Below are 18505 nucleotides of genomic sequence, written 5' to 3'. Positions count from 1 at the left end.
AAAAAATTTGGTGTCATTGGAAAGCATTTTTCAAGCCCTTTTCAGTGGTATAATTTTCTCTGTTCTAAAATAAAAACTGCACATTTTGAACAAAACTCACAAAATTGAAATTTCACACCTTCGCGCACAAGCAATCATGAGCAAGGACTCGAGGGTAGGGGGTGAGATTCGGGTTCGTGGGTACACACGTTCACTTTCTCCTGCTCATTCTCAGAAGATAACGAGGGGTCACAATATTTGAAATGCAATAAAACGGGAGGGTTCCGTGGAATACCAAACACACTGATTATGGGATGAGTATACGTTGCAATTAAAAACAACTCATACAAAATACATTTAAAACCGCCTAAAAAACCTCCGCAACCGCTTTTAATAGCTACTCTTAGCTTAAGGCTTAGGAAATTCGAATGGTTGCATCGCGACATCTTATGCCAATGCTGGCCCGACCTTAACTGACCATTTATTCATATCTTGCTTACACAGAGATTGCCTTTTCTTAACCTATGTCAAAGTTGTACACCTTCGATATTTACCTACATCCTAACCCCTCCTACACCACGTTCACCCCCGGTAACTTGTTATCAATACTTGTGTTCGTTTTCCTTCTAATAACCATTCTACTGGGGGATTGGGCTGCTCCTTATATTCGAGAACCAATCGGATTGGTTCTAGGAGTATAACATGCCTGTATGCACTCCCTGTAGATGTCAACCTGTTAAGTGAACATTCCAGACTATAAAAATGACACCACTCAAATTGCTCAGGATCAGTTCTTCAAATGCCTCAGTACTGTATTCTAATAAAATAATTAGATCCACATCGGTCCTTGTAATCGCGCCCAACAATTCGAATCGTGCTTTTTACCTTTTTAACGAGTGGGTGAAAATTGTTAACAACATTACAACATTTAAAAATATATTTTTCGAATAAAAAAAAATTAAAACTAAAACCCTAAAAATGGAGTCGTTCATTGCTTGTGATTTGTGCACCAAAAATGTGGAGTTGAGTGAGTTTGAAGCTCATTATGCTCAGTGCTCAAAGCCTCGGAATGCCTTCGAGGTTTTAATGTGTAAATCGAAAATAAGGTGTGACTTATGCTCTACCTTAGTTCATAATTATGAATTCGACGAGCACTATCAAAATTGTAATGGACCAAAAAATGCATTCAATATTTTAATGAATGTTGAAAAACGGCAACCCCAAAACATAAGGCAAAATCATCTGGACGATCATTCCACAACATCATCAAATGCTCTCAAACGGATGAGAATGGATGAGGGTAAGGAAGTAAGCATTCAAGAAAAAAAAGCTAAGATTAGCGAAAATAAAAGGGACTTAAAATTAGAACTTTTATGCCCTACTTGTGGTGACAAATATATTGCATCAAGGGAACGTCAACACATATTGACCGATAAGCATAAAAATGCATCAGCCAGAGAAGTAAAAAATAATGAAAATATAATTCTTCTTAACTCACAAACTGTTTTTCCTGTAAAATCATATCGAATCAATAGTACAGTCCAAAACACTATTGATTTAAAAGATTTTTATCAGCATTGCCAAAAAAATATAATTGAAATTATAAAGCATTGCATGATAGAATATAGAGCCATTAAATTCAACCTAAGAGTTTATGGTACCTATATTAAACAAACAGACGAAGGAGTTACTGTTGAAACAACAAAACATTTTGGGACTGCATATAAATCTGTATACCAAAATGAAAACATTATCGATGAGCTAAATATGGCATTAGATAGCTTATTAGCATCGGGCAGCGAGTTTCAAGAAAAAGACTCTGGTTGGGCAATAAAAAATTTCAACTATTTTGAAATTACTATAATCAAGCTAGAAAACATTCCTGCTAGCGGATACATACAGGCCCCGAAGAATATAAGAGCCCGAAATGCACTTATAAACGTACAGAATACTGACGTATTTTGTTTCAAATGGTGCATACTGGCATTCATAGCTAATAAAACTCATGAGAGTGCTACCTTTACAACAGCAAAGCAAAAAAAGTATTCACGAGAGAAAATGACAAAGCCCACAACTTACCACATTAATATTAACAATGAAATAATTGTATATGACGGTATAAGATTGGATTTTTCAGGAATCGAGTTTCCAATCACCAATAAAGGAATTATTCATTTCGAGAAAAATAATAAAGATTTTAGCATAAATATTTATGAGATTGATGCTGATGGTGACAAAATTATCGGTCCAACGTTTAGAACAAAATGTATTCGAAGTAACCACATAAATGTATTGGGAATAAATAACGTTAACCAAGAAAGTATGCATTACGCTTATATTACAAGTGTAAAAAGATTATGCTACTCACAGCATTCCAAGGCTAAATCAGGAGGATATTTTTGTGATAACTGTCTACAGTTTTTCACGGTTAATAATACTACCCACAACAAATTTGAATGCGGAAAAGTGGCCTCGTTTTACCCTGAAGCAAATACTACAACTTCATTCAAGGGCTTTCACAAAAAATTATCTCCTCCGGTGGTGATATATGCCGATATTGAGGCTGTTCTTGAAAACTATAGAACATGCCTAAATTCCTCTTCAACGTCGTCAACAACAAAAGTGCAGAAGCATACTGCATGTGCCGTATCATTTTATATAGCACATAAATATAATCCTGATCTTAACGAATTGTGGACATATGAAGGTATGTAAAAAACATCAAAAAATTAAAATATTACTATTTTAAAAACTAATTCAAATTTTGTATAATTTTATAGGCGCTGACTGCATACAAAAATTCTGCAAATCACTAAAGGAAAAAACTACGAGCTTGTTTTACATGTACTGGTCAACCCCCAAAAACCCGATTGCTAGCACAATCCATGAACAGGAAGGCAACTGCTGTGCCTGTGAAAAGGAAATCAACGCTGACGACCTGGACAAATATTTTGATCAATTTTCTGGAAAATACATGGGTCCCATTCATAAAAATTGTAAGCCAAAGTACAAATTAAGTGATCCCTTCTTTCCTGTAGTATTTCATAACTTATCTAAATATGACATACATTTATTCATTACTGAATTAGAAGGAGACTTAAGCCCCATACCATGTAATAAAGAGCTTTATATAGCGCTAACGCAGACAATTAAAATAAATGCCTCAAATAGATTCAAAATAAGATACATCGATTCGATTAGATTTTTAAATTCGAGCTTAGAAAAACTATCGAGCTACATGGAGGACAAAGATTTTAAAATTCTAAGTACTAAATTTCAGGGAGAAAAATTTAAGCAAATGCGTAGGAAGGGTGTTTTCCCTTACGACTATTTAGATAGTTTTGAAAAATTTGAGGATACCCAGCTTCCTGACATTGATAGTTTTTATAATTCTCTCAGCGAAGAAAATTGTAGTATAGATGATTACAATTTTGCCCAAAAGGTTTGGAAAACATTCAATTGTAATACTATAAAAGATTATATAAAACTTTATTTAGAAAGTGATGTTTTAATTTTGACCGATGTTTTCGAAAATTTTAGAAAAATTTGTCAGAAAATTTATAAGCTAGACCCTATTAACTATGTTACAGCACCGTCAATATCTTGGGATGCTATGCTCAAGTATACTAATGTAAATTTAGAACTTATTAGCGACGGAGACATGTACAATTTCTTAAAAAGAGCGATAAGGGGTGGGTTAACTCAATGTACCCAAAGAATTTCTACAGCTAATAATAAATATATAACTAACTTTGATTCAAGTAAACCAAATAACTATCTGAGCTATATTGATGCAAATAATTTATATGGTTGGGCAATGAGTCAACCTTTACCGCTATCAGGATTTAAATTTTTAAGTAATGATCAATTAGAATCGTTCGATTATAAAAATATTTCTGTTGAGGGAAATGTAGGATATATATTAGAAGTTGATTTAGAATATCCTACTGATCGGCATGACTCACATAACTACTTGCCTTTCTGTCCAGAAAACAAAGTTCCTCCAGGAGGTAAGCAGAAAAAACTTATAGCTGATCTAACGAATAAAAGCGAATACATTATCCACTTAAAACAGCTTCAACTTTGTATACAGCATGGTTTAATTGTAAAAAAAATACATAGGGTTTTGTCTTTTACACAATCATGCTGGTTAAAGCCGTATATTGATTTAAACACTGATCAAAGAAAACTAGCCGAAAATGATTTTGAAAAAAATTTTTTTAAGTTAATGAATAATGCAGTATACGGCAAAACAATGGAAAATGTCGCCAAGCGAAGAAATATAGTATTAGTAAAACATTATAAATCAAGGCAAAATTCGCCAGGCTTCAGGCAACGCATAGCTAGACATGATTTCCATAGCGTTGAGATATTCGGGACAGATCTTGCAGCGATTGAATCAACACCATCAAAAATTATGTATGATAAACCAATATATATAGGAGTTGCTGTTTTAGAATTATCTAAATGGTTAATGTATGAATTTTATTATAATTTTCTATTACTTAAAAGTCCTTCTTCGAAAATAATTTATATGGATACAGATTCATTTATTTTATCTTCAGAGGAAGACTTTTACGAAACTATAAAAGAAAATCCCGAACGATTCGATAACTCAAATTATAAACTAGATAACCAATTTAATATAGTTCAAGCTAATAATAGGGAACCTGGAAAAATGAAGGATGAACATGCAGGTAGGGTTATGACTTCTTTTGCTGGGCTTAAGGCTAAGGCATACTCTTGTTTAGTTGATAAGGAAGGAAACGAAAACGAATGTATAAAAAAAATTAAAGGAGTTAAGAAATCAGTTATTAAAAAACTGAATCATGAAGATTATATAGAATGTATAAAATATAAAAAAACATTTTATGGATCCCAGCGAGTTATTCGAAGTAGGTCGCACATCCTCTATACTGAAATTATGAACAAAATAAGTCTTAATTATAAGGATGATAAGAGATATATTTTACCAGATAATTGTAATACATTGGCTCATGGTCATTATAATATTGAACATATATTAAATAGTATCCAAAATTAAACCCATTATTAAATAAATGCTTATATATTTATATTATAAGAATAAAAATTTGTAAATAAATAGATAAAAAATTAAACTTGTTATTGTTGCGTTTTATTACTTTAGCAGGTCATTTACAGATATCCATGAGTTGTGGCTGGAATCGAAACCGCTCCATTTTACAAGCACTTGATTATTTTTCCTTTTTAGTATTTTCTCTACTAGGAAAGCATTTTTGTCTTTCACTTTTTGAAGTTCCTCTTCATAAAATGACCCATTAATAGGGGTACCCATGTAATCTTGTATTTCATATGTTACGGGGTATGTAGACTTAACTTTTAAAACTTTAAAAACTTCTGTGGTCCAATTTGGTTCGTACCCTTTCATAAATGCTCCCTTGTATTTACTTATTCTAACAAAATCACCTACTAAAAATTTATGTTTTGGAAATATTTTTGGTATATTATATACTGATTTTAAAATAAACTCTTCATTTTTCGTGCAGACATCTATAGGCTTCATTTTAATTGTTCGGTGATAAGAATTATTGTATTGATTTACGAGATAATTGATGTTATGAATCCACTTATATTTACCCTGCATACTAAACATTTTCCACATACGATTTTTTAATGTTCGATTAAAGCGTTCACATATAGAAGCCTTGAGATGCGTATAAGTATGATAATGATTTATATCAAATTTATCCATTAATTTCCTAAAAGTGGAATTAAAAAATTCTTTCCCTTGATCTGACTGAATATTCTTGGGTGTACTTTTACTCTTTTTAAAAACAGATTTCATTGCCTCTGCTACATCCAGGGCAGACTTTGTCTTAACTGCCTCGGCGTATGCATACTTTGAGAACGTGTCAATAACGGTCAGTAAATATCTAAAACCCTTATTTTCTTTCCAAAACGGTATCATTTCAACTAAATCAATTTGCCATGTGTCATTTATCCCTTTTTGAACGAACTTTCGCCGTATAAAGTTTTTTCGCGCTGCCTTATGAATTTCATCGACAACTTGTTGTTTGCTCATCTTAAGGTGTTGATTTATTAGTGTTATTTTTTATTTGATGACGATGGTTGCTTAGTCAATAATGCTTGCTTATATACAAGAACATCTCTTTTTATTTCTGTACGCATCTTCTTGGAAATTTCAAAACATAATCGGGTTAAATCTATTTGCACATCTTTATCATAGCTACCTTCTAAATCAGATAGTTGAATATCGAATTTTTGTAAAGATACACACTTAGGAATAATATGATTATTGTAAAGATATATTACTTGCTGTCGTAATATGGAGTTCCAACATAAAAATGTAGTAAAAAATATGCCTAATCTTAGTAATGATCTCCAGGACTCTGAATCAAACTCAATTTTGTTACCATACTGATTAATCGCAAAAACGTACTGATTATCTGATTTCCTAAATCTAAAGTTACATTTTATGGAATGCAAGCACGGATGATCAATAATTGTATCAGGCATCAAGAAGTCATACTGGTCCAGTTTCAACTGAATAAATTCCTTATACGTAAGCAGTTGCATCCATTCGTCTTTGTCAAATCCAATGAAATTATTTTTACTTTGCTGCATCCAAACCATTGGCAAAAATTTTCGAGTAGTTGACAGACCACATTTCAATTTTAAGTTATGAACAACATAATACTCGAATCCAAAAATGACTTCGTGATCCTGTTTCTTTCGAGAAGTTTTATTTCTTTTAGTTACACACATGTCCATCAGGTAAGACTACTTTAAATAAACTGTAAATATGTTCTAGTCTTACCGGTATATAAAGGAGAAAGCCCTAGCAGGCACACCCTCTGTTGATTAAAAAATCTCAACCAATGATGAACACAGTCGATCGTAATTCAAGCATTATAGTAGATTTTCAATATGTACTTGGTAACAACAAACAAGTTTTCGTTAAAGAGCTGGCGTTTATGCCTGCTGGAACTGTTATACCTAATTTTTTCCATTTCAAACCGCCATATAACATAAAAGAATTGGATAATGGAGCTCTTAAGCAGCAGCACCTTAACCAGCAGAACGTAAACGGATTGGATTGGTCAGCTGGAGATATTCCGTACACAAGTCTTGAAGAAATACTAACACCACTCAATAAGTATCACACAGTTCTTGTTCGTGGTGAAATTAAAAAGAATTTTTTAATCAAGTATTTATCAACAAACATTATCGATATAGATATTGGAAGAAGTTTAACTCAACTACCCAATTTTTTTACAAATTGTAGAATACATAAGAAAAAACTTCCACTTCGATGTTCATTAAATAATTTATTTAAGCTGTTTGTTTTCTTAGAAAACACCAATTACGAAATATATAGCAATGGTGGCACATGTGTTTAAAATTTAGTAAAAAGAAATTCATGGTCCTATCAGGTTGTCTCTTATTATGGATTCTTTTAAGAGATTTTTTGGAAATGATCCCCGTAAAAATGGATACACGCAACTTATTTATTGTAATTATTGCGGATCTGATACTCATTTCGAGAAGAACTGCTCCAAAAAACGCGATCAAGAGAGTACTAATAAAACCTAGTGTAACTTTAAAACATTATATAAGCAATTAGTAATAATATAATATATTAAAATTCATTCCGAAGAAAATAAATTTTTTTAATAAAAAAATGTTTACACAATTTATACATCCTTTTACAATGCTTATTTGTGGACCCTCAGGATCGGGAAAAACAACATTTTTAGAAAATCTAATCACCAAAAAGAATGATCTTTTTAATATTTCAATAGATCGAATTATTTGGTGTTATGCAGAGGAGAGTGCCAAGCCCAATTTCGAAAAAATTGAATATTTTAAAGGAGTCCCTGAAACAGTTGAAAATGAAACGAATGAACCAATTCTTTTAATATTGGATGACTTGATGATGGGAGCCTTTAATAAAAATGTGTGTGAGCTGTTTACAAAAGGATCACACCATAGGAATTTATCAGTAATAGTGGTAACTCAGAACATATTTCATAAATCTTCGCACACCAGAGATATTTCACTTAATACCAAATACATTGTTGCTTTCAAAAATCCTCGTGATAAGCTTCAATTTCAATGTTTAGCAAGACAAATATACCCAGAAAACCAAACGGAGCTATTTAGAATATATAAAGAAGTAACGGAACAACCTCACGGATATTTACTTATTGATCTCACTCAGGGCATTAACGATCTCTTAAGATTTAGATCTGACATTTTTAATTCAGAATATTCTGTGGTCTATTCAAATGAAAATGGTTTACAAAAAGAGCCTAAATCGCTTGAAAGCGAACAAACATTTATTGTATGTGCTCAAAAAGGCCGATAACAGACTACGTAAGGCAATTATAAGCAATAGTAATAGTGACCTGGTAAAAACAATAGTAGAGATTGTTTTGAACACATTACAGGGAAACCATAAAGTTACTAAATCCCATCTTAATGCTCTAAAAAAGTATAAAAATGCATTGCGCTACCTTTCGTGCCCAAAGCGTACATTAAACTTTAAGAGAAAAGTCCTTATTCAAAAAGGGGGATTTCTACCGATTCTAATAACTTCATTGCTTTCTGGAATTTTTGGAAAACTTTTAAAAAATGATTAAAAATAAACATAATTTAAGCAAAGTAATTTTAATGCATCCTAACAGCTATCAGAAATTGTTAAACAATGATAGAGGAAATGCATTAATAAATACAAAATTTTGAATAATAACAAAATAAGTGATTTCGATAAATGGCTCAAAATTCGCCAAGAATTAAGTTACTATCAAAATAAAAAACGTAATAAATCATGGAATCTTCAAAATGAACAAAAAGCGAATCCTATTACAACCAGAACAAGTGAATCCCAAACCACTGATTGGATTGATATAAAACCCAGCCCATCAAAATCAACATCAAAGCATGAACACTCACGTCAGGAAAAATTTGAGTTCCCCGATTTACCGCCTGAAAGTGATGATGAGGATTTTAGTTCAAATAAAGAAGAAAACGTAGTATCAGATAAACGAAAAGTGAGTGATACCTCTTTTTTAGATAGTCAAACAGATAAAAAGAAAATAGGATTAGAGAAACCAGTGCTCAAAGTGAAGCTTAATGAACGACAACGTAAATTAAAAGCAAAACTACAAAAATTAAAAACGGAAACTTTACCTTATCAAAATTTTAAATATGTAACAGGACGTGAAAGGTTAATGCGATCGGTTAGAACAAAAAACCCAGTACAAACCGGTAAAAATAGATTAAATTGGATTTCATATCATTAACTTCCATAAAAAATCAAATATGGGATATTTAAATGAGATTTTTATCACATTGTTAAGTAATGACTCAATGAATGTTTTTCCTGACAACGTAAAGTGTGCATTTACAAACATTGTAAACATTCCAGAAGACATGAACGATGATTGGGAAGTCGGTATTACAGATATATATTTGAATAATTACATTAAATATACACCTAACCAAGATAAAAATGTCGTTGAAGAAACCGAATTTGTTAGTCTTGTAAATGCTGAAACATTTAGATATAAAAATGTATCCATTCAAACGAATATACCTGAAAACGGATTGATTTTTATTTACACTGACATAATAAAACCAAGGTCAGTAGGTAGTAAAAGACCACGATGCCTTCGTGTATTGCATTATAATGGAAAGGAACAAAATATTCAATTTAATAATATTGAATATTATCCTTTGGACGTATGGTCACCAAATGAAATCTCAATACTAATTACTGATTCCAATGGATATAAGGTACCATTTGAAACTTCAGCTGTTCCGATTTTCGTTACTCTTCACTTTAGAAGAAGGAGAAGGTCAGGACTATAAATAATGCATACCCAAATATTATTTATTTAGAACTAAAATAGTCATCATGGTGAAATCTTATCAGGATTATTATGTAAATCAGTGTGGTGGGGGCTTAAGTAATATCGGAAGTCTTTAAATATCTCCGCATATAGTGCAACAAGGACGAGGAATCGGAAATTTTTTTAGCGGTCTTTTTAATTACATAAAACCTCTTTTTCTTTCGGGCATAACTGCTATAAAAAATCAGGCTGCTGAGACTGGTAAGGCTGTAATCAATGAATTTGGGAGAAAGCCTTTAAGAAATATAATTCAAGAACAAAGTAAAATTGCTTTAACAAATCTTTCAAATAAAGCAATTGATAAAATTACCCGTTTTCAAAGTGGAAGTGGAAAAAGAAATAAAAGGCTAGGTAATAGGAAAAAACGACTTCATTATACATCTAAACGACAACGTAAACATACCCAAACGCAACCTAAAAAAAAAAAAAAATCAACAAGAAAATTAAATATTAAAGATATTTTTTCTAAAGCAAAATGAGTACGCATATCGAATGTATGAAAAGTGAATTAGATTTGTTTGCGGCACACCCCACGCAAAGTTCTATCCTAAGAACTGAAGAAGTATCATACAATCCCATTGCTTCTTTGGACGGCGCCTCTTCAATCGAATTTGTTTGCTTGGGAAATGGTGAAACGTATCGAGATTTATCAAGTGTTTATTTACGACTTGTTGTGCAACTTAAAAAAAATGATAACAGCAGCATTGAAGGAAATGCTGTTGGTGTTGTAAACAATATTCTACATTCAATATTTAGAAGTTCATCAGTTTATTTAAATAATATACTGGTATCGCAAAGTGATAATAATTATCACTATAGAGCGTATTTGCAAACAATTTTAAACTATGGAAGTGACGCCTCTGAAAGTCACTTGGCCTCCCAAGGTTATTTTCCAAATTTTGGTAGAATAACAGCAGGAAAATATGTATATCCGGACTCGAATGAGACCCTTAAAAATATGTTTCAAAATAGTAACAAAGTTGAGTTATTCGGAAAAGTTCATGGAGATATTTTTAATCAAACCAAACTGCTTGTTAACAATGTTGATTTAAGAATTAATTTCAATATTGAAAAAACAGCGTTTTATTTAATGGAAACTGGAACTGAATCAAATTTAAAGATACTAGAAGCACAACTTTTCATGAACCATATAACAGTTAACCCAAGCATTTTATTGGCTCATCATCATGTTTTAGAAACAAAAAATGCTTTGTACCCATTCAGCAAGGTTGAAGTCAAATCATTTACAATATATCCAGGAAACAATACACTGTCGATAGACAACGCAGTTATTGGTCAAATACCAAATTTTCTGGCCTTTTGTATGGTTAAAAACCGCTCATACTCAGGAAACCGAACCTTAGACCCATTTCAATTTGAACATTTTAAAATTCAACGCTTTAACCTATTGGTTAATGGAGTTCAAGTTCCTTCCCAGACTCTGGAGTTCGATTACTCGAACGCTGAAAAGGTTCAAAGCTCAAGAGGTTATAATATGCTTTTTAGATCATGTGGAATTATACATTACGATCGGGGACTACAAATTACCAAGGAAATGTTTGATTCAAACAGTTTTATATTAGGCTTTGACTTAACTGCTGATCAATCAAATTCAACTATATGTTCAAATTTAATCTCTCAAGGTACTATAAGAATCGAAGGAAGATTTTCGGAACCACTTGCTGAAGCAGTTACTTGCTTGGTATACTGTGAATACGATTCAATGATTGATATTGATAAGCACAGAAATATTCGTACGCTCTTTTAAAATGAATACTTTACAAATTGAAAATTTTCTTTCTAAGCATCCAAAGACAAAATCTATTTTTAAAGGAGCTTTTCCTTCGGATAGGTTACCAAAAACTATTTTAAAGTATCCCGCACTAATAATTGCGAATACCGACACTTCAGATCAACCTGGAACTCATTGGATTGCATTTTATTTTGATAGTCGTAGGACAGCAGAATTTTTCGATTCATACGGTCAATATCCCCAGAAAAAAGAATTTGTAAAATTTTTAAAATCTAACGCTTATAAATTTTTTTTTAATAAGCAACAACTACAGGGATACTTTTCTAATACTTGCGGACATTATTGTATGCTGTACGGTCTTTTTAAAAGTAATAAGAAAACACTAGATTTTTTTTTAAGAAAATTCAAGAAAAACGACTATTCATTTAATGACAAATTAATAATAAAAATGTTTAAGAACCATTTTAAAAAATAAAAAACATATATATTTAAGTAAAATTAATTCGTTTTATTCATGGTTTTGGAGCAATACGTTTGTTTAACTTATAATATTTAATCATTAGACTAAGGGCTTCCTCTTTCAGTGCAGGCAGCATATGACACTGACATGTGTCTGGTCCAGATGAGGCATCATCGTCGCTCCAGGGACAAAGCTTATAATGGAATCCAAACTTCGAATGGATCAACTCTTTTTCCTCTAAATCCTCCAAAGTAGCTTTTAGGAACTCCATCCTTTGTAGGTGTTGCTCGAAAAGCATGCCTTCAAACTGCATCAAGAATAGTTCAATCTGTTGAGCGTACATTTTTAAGGAAAACTATTTCTTTTTCAGACCGATTTAAGACTGTTGTTGGATTTAAAAACTCAGCTCTTTATATTGAAGAATTTTATTTACTTTACTTATTTACTGATAAAAATTCAATTTGAGCACAACTATATCTGTTCAGATCTTTTCCTTTATATACCATATGAGTTATTCCATTCTCATTTAATTTCATAAATGGTGTCTTTGTAGAAAATTTGTTCACATAACTTTTAGGTAGAAATATCCAAACATCTTTGTCGTCCTTGTCAGTTAAATACAGAGCTATTTTAGTTCCATATGGTGTCTTTTTCAGCTTACACCCAGTGATCTTATACTCAAATCCAATACATAGATTTTCAATTTTTGTGTAGCCAATCACAGGCTTCACATCATTTAAGGTCTCTAAGAAGTCCTATCAAATTTAACAGAATTAGTTGATACTGTATTTACTTTTAATTTATATGCCTACCATTTTTGATCCTCGTAAGATTGGATTCGTTGTGCACTAGTACCTAACTGTTGTATACTAATTCTTTAACCCGAAATTACATGGTCTTTTATACTTGTCAAAAACTATATATTTCTATCAATTCATGTGGAGTAAATGAGATAACAATATGTCTTCATTATACATATCAAAATGCTTATTCAAACTATGTAATACTTGAGAATCAAGAAGAAGAATCAGAAATACATATCAGTATGTCTATCTCTTTTTATATTTATATAAATCTTTCAATAGCGTTAATATAAAGTTAGTGTATATAACGTAAGAATTGTCTCTCAGATGCTATATAAGATACATTTTTTATAGAAAAGTCAGTTTATTTTTAAAAACATCGAAATGGTGAAGTATCATTGCGAGTTGTGCTCAGAAACAAAATCCTTTACTACTCGCAGCGGCCTAAAAGCGTATACCTTAAAGATACACAACTTCGCCTATCAGAAATCTAAATCTTCCTATTATTATTGTTATTTCTGTCCTAAAGTACGGAAAATTTGGTTGCGATACGACTTTAATATGCATCGTCTGTTGGTTCACAACGCAGAGCTAAAAAGTATTTTTAAACCAAAGAAAAATTGTTCAATAAATAAAAAACAATTATAAGATCTCAATTTAAAAAATAGTTTTTACTTTATTTTCCTTTATGTAATGTATATTTATAATTAAAAAGTTAAAAATCTAGATCAAATAAAACATCTAGTAATGCGTTGTCATCTCCATCATCCAGCAAAGTTAAATAATGGTTAGTCGGTGGCGGTTGAGGTCCCATAAGTTCTTCAAAGATGTGGTCGTCGTTAGGGAAAACATCTTCTTCTGGCCTGGATAGGTCGTCGTCCAATTGAAATTCCTGTGCACACTGATATTCACCTTCGCTTTCATCGTGTGTGATAAGGGATTCCAAAAAAGCCTGCGTAGTAGTCCCTAATGGAAACTGGCTCCATTCAAGAGACTCCAATTCTCGGTCCCTATTTTGGGTCGATGATGCAGCCGGTTGAAATACGCTTTGTAGAAGGCGATCAACCGAATCTTCTGATTCGGAAACCTGCACATGGTCCAGATCCGAGTTTTCAACTATTTCAAGATCAGAATCTTGCGTGGGCGGTAATTCCAGGTTGTCAATCTCAACCTCGTTTTCCGAATCGACAAATTCTACGGTTAGATCCATAGGTATGCAGTACTGAGGCATTTGAAGAACTGATCCTGAGCAATTTGAGTGGTGTCATTTTTATAGTCTAGAATGTTCACTTAACAGGTTGACATCTACAGGGAGTGCATACAGGCATGTTATACTCCTAGAACCAATCCGATTGGTTCTCGAATATAAGGAGCAGCCCAATCCCCCAGTAGAATGGTTATTAGAAGGAAAACGAACACAAGTATTGATAACAAGTTACCGGGGGTGAACGTGGTGTAGGAGGGGTTAGGATGTAGGTAAATATCGAAGGTGTACAACTTTGACATAGGTTAAGAAAAGGCAATCTCTGTGTAAGCAAGATATGAATAAATGGTCAGTTAAGGTCGGGCCAGCATTGGCATAAGATGTCGCGATGCAACCATTCGAATTTCCTAAGCCTTAAGCTAAGAGTAGCTATTAAAAGCGGTTGCGGAGGTTTTTTAGGCGGTTTTAAATGTATTTTGTATGAGTTGTTTTTAATTGCAACGTATACTCATCCCATAATCAGTGTGTTCGGTATTCCACGGAACCCTCCCGTTTTATTGCATTTCAAATATTGTGACCCCTCGTTATCTTCTGAGAATGAGCAGGAGAAAGTGAACGTGTGTACCCACGAACCCGAATCTCACCCCCTACCCTCGAGTCCTTGCTCATGATTGCTTGTGCGCGAAGGTGTGAAATTTCAATTTTGTGAGTTTTGTTCAAAATGTGCAGTTTTTATTTTAGAACAGAGAAAATTATACCACTGGAAAGGGCTTGAAAAATGCTTTCCAATGACACCAAATTTTTTTTTTTTTTTTTTTAGTGGGGGGGTATACTAATTACGGTATCGGCGGTCATCGTCGTTTTTTGCCTTTTTCAGTCGAGTAGTGGGAATATACGGGAGGAGGCAGAATTTGAAATTCGTTACAATTTTCCGCTTCAGTGCTTCGTTTTAAGAAATTCTTAAAACTAAACTTCTTATCCTATACATAAATATTATTGGGGGGCCTCTAGATATAAACCCTGAAAAGTGTTCCCAATAATAAATTTAAAACATAAACCTTAAAGTGATCCCACTACCTAATTTTTCTATACACAGCCGTCTAACTTTATCGTAGACACAAACAATTTTGTATATCCTCAGCCCTGAAAAGTGATCCTATAAGTCTTATACAACTTGAACATTAAAGTGATTCTTCAGCTCATTTTTCCTAGACATCCGTCTAACTTTATCGTAGACACAAACAATTTTGTATATCCTCAGCCCTGAAAAGTGATCCTATAAGTCTTATACAACTTGAACATTAAAGTGATTCTTCAGCTCATTTTTCCTAGACACACTCCTCAAAAGGAATCGTATAACATATAAGAAAAACTAGAGTATAAGACCGCAGCGGCGGTCATCGCAGCGGCAGTCTCGGCAGCGTCCAAACCGCCGCTGCGAAAACCGCCGCTCCCGTATATTCCCACTACTCGACTGAAAAAGGCAAAAAACGACGATGACCGCCGATACCGTAATTAGTATACCCCCCCACTAAAAAAAAAAAAAAAAAAATTTGGTGTCATTGGAAAGCATTTTTCAAGCCCTTTCCAGTGGTATAATTTTCTCTGTTCTAAAAAAAAAACTGCACATTTTGAACAAAACTCACAAAATTGAAATTTCACACCTTCGCGCACAAGCAATCATGAGCAAGGACTCGAGGGTAGGGGGTGAGATTCGGGTTCGTGGGTACACACGTTCACTTTCTCCTGCTCATTCTCAGAAGATAACGAGGGGTCACAATATTTGAAATGCAATAAAACGGGAGGGTTCCGTGGAATACCAAACACACTGATTATGGGATGAGTATACGTTGCAATTAAAAACAACTCATACAAAATACATTTAAAACCGCCTAAAAAACCTCCGCAACCGCTTTTAATACCCTGCAGTTCCACAATTGAGTTAGGCGCCTAATCGGCACGAAGCCGACTGCGACGTCGGCAGAGCAGCCAGCGACGCCGGCAGAGCTGAGCGCAACGGCGGCAAAGAGACGCGCTCTCAGTCGGCGTCCGCAAAGAGAACGCACAAAAAGTACTTTTGGGCTCTCCCTCTCTCGCAATGTCTCAGCTGAAGAAATGCGTGTGAGGGCAAGGAGGCCCAGCAATTAAAATAGCTAGACTTTTGTGCACCCTTTCCTTTTGAACCAATTAAAATAATATGTTTGGGTTTTAAACTATTTGTATTTCTTAAAAAAATGTATATGTTTATTAATATTATTTATTAATATGTGAAGTTTTAAAAATATATTTTTTTACAACGATTTGCATAGTCGGATATGTCTTTAAATACCCTGCTTCTAAGTGCAAGATGCATAGACCAAACGGGACATGCCAAAAAAACAGAACAACAACGGATTAGCGGAACCGTTGTTGTTGTTGCTTGTTGTTTTTCTGGAAGGCACGCGCCTTTTTTCGTCTTTTTCACTTGCGTTTACTTAAGTGAAGGAGTTAGAAGTGACAGAAATCTACGAGCAACTAACTTTGTCAAATTCAATAGTGTCTTAAAATTGAAATAGAAACAATTCCCAGGTAAGTCGTTCGCAGACCAACAGTCTGAAAACAGTGAGACTAAAAAACAAGATAATCTATACTTAAAATAAGGGAAATACAAGATTCCCAAAAAAACACGTGGCGGAAAAAAAATAGCTGTGAAAAATATTAATTTTTGATGTGAAAAGCAACAAATGGTGCATATAATAAACAAATAAACAAATCTCTGAAAGCATTTAAAAATCTTACTGAGTGCAAAGTTTCTAGGGACAAAAAATAAGAGATGTTTGTTTTTGAAACTTATGTTTGTGGTTAAAATTCGTTAAAAATTAATATTAATAACATTAAACCACAATTCTTACTTTTGTGTACGTAAACAAACGTGGCTATTTAAATAAAAATCTCAAACATCTCTTATTTTCAGTCCCTGGAAAAGTGTTATTTTTTTTCCGCATCTGCAAAACCAATGAATGTTTTAATAAATAATAAAAAATACATAAATAGTGTGTGCTATATTTTTCTTAATAATTTTTTACAACAAAATAAAATAAATCAAGTGACCGAAAACAAAAGTTTGCAAATTTCTTCTCGATATTTTTTTAATTTTCTTATATTTTTAGACAAGGCTGATGGTAAAAATGGATGGCTAAGTCAATCCATTTTAAGCATATTATCCGAGGAACTTGTTCTGTCCCACAACTTGGAGGGGGCCAAAACAAGAAGAAGCTCAAAGTCTACCCAAATTTCGTCCGCGCCTTGTTAAGTAAGTTTTTATTGGGGCCGAAAGTAACTATTGTTTGTAAGTTTAATTTTTAAATGACTTCTGGGATTTTTACATTGAATACCAAAGATAACACATCTTTTATTATAAATAAAACTTACAAATAATGATTACTTTCGATCACTCGTTTTTATTTTCGTCTCGTTCTATTTTCAAAACTAATTTTTCTTCTAATACTAGATTCAATCGCTCGGAGCCCTCGGAGCCTCCCGAAAAGGCACTGCAAAAAGCAATGAGGTGCGTGAAAAACCAGATGCTGAAGAACCGACGACTCCGATAACACCGGGAACCCCCGAACTGAAATTTTAAATAAAAATAAATAAAAATTACAATTGAAATTATATTTGCTGCTAAGCGCTCAACGGGTGCCGAATGTGTGCCTTTTCTACTGCCTAATCCAGCGCTCAACGTGTGCCGAATGAGTGCCTTTTCTACTGCCTAATCGAGCGCTCAACGTGCGCCGAATGTGTGCCTTTTCGACTGCCTAATCGAGCGCTCAAAGGGGTGCTCAAAAATGCGCCGAATGGGTGCTAGTTTTTATGCACTGATGAACCCTAGGACATGCCCATGTTAATTTGAGCACCTAATCCCATATAAATTAGGCGCCTATTAGGCGCTGAGTGATGAACTTTTTGCAGTAATTGAGTGCCTAATCGGCGCCGAATGGTACTGCAGGGTAGCTACTGACTACGTATTTATGTAAGCTACATTTATATTTGTATAATATATTTTAGTTCTCATCCGAAGGAAGTGCAAGAAATGCAGCATACCTTTATGCATACTTAAGTCCTCCCTTATGAATGACAGAAAATGTGAACATTTTTTAGAGACGAGCCAAAAAAGAATATATTTTTTTTCGAAACATCGATATTTCATTCGACTGTTTGGTTTCAGAAATACATGAAGCGGGAATGAATGAAAAAAGTAGATTTTAGATGTTAGGCAAACTAAAATCAAATATTGGCGCGCAAAACGTACATTAAAACCTGAAGGAAAAAAAAACGGCATACCTTTGGGCATTCTAAGTAAAGCTCATCGAAATGGTTCGACTTCATATTAAGCCTTCAATTAAAACTAAA

General features: G+C 33.3%; 1 long non-coding RNA gene across 1 annotated transcript; it reads left to right on the top strand.

Annotated features, from left to right (window-relative positions):
• Positions 1 to 16474: 16474 nt before the first annotated feature.
• Positions 16475 to 17732, top strand: LOC119562711. Its single transcript, XR_005221978.1, has 3 exons — positions 16475 to 16684; positions 17266 to 17408; positions 17607 to 17732. It is a non-coding gene; the product is annotated as an uncharacterized LOC119562711 (long non-coding RNA).
• The last annotated feature ends 773 nt before the right edge of the window (positions 17733 to 18505 follow it).

Source organism: Drosophila subpulchrella, unplaced genomic scaffold (genome assembly GCF_014743375.2).
Source record: "Drosophila subpulchrella strain 33 F10 #4 breed RU33 unplaced genomic scaffold, RU_Dsub_v1.1 Primary Assembly Seq84, whole genome shotgun sequence".
Lineage (NCBI taxonomy): Eukaryota > Metazoa > Arthropoda > Insecta > Diptera > Drosophilidae > Drosophila > Drosophila subpulchrella.
The sequence above is the reverse complement of the archived record's forward strand: the minus strand, read 5'-3'. Positions and strand labels throughout refer to the sequence as shown.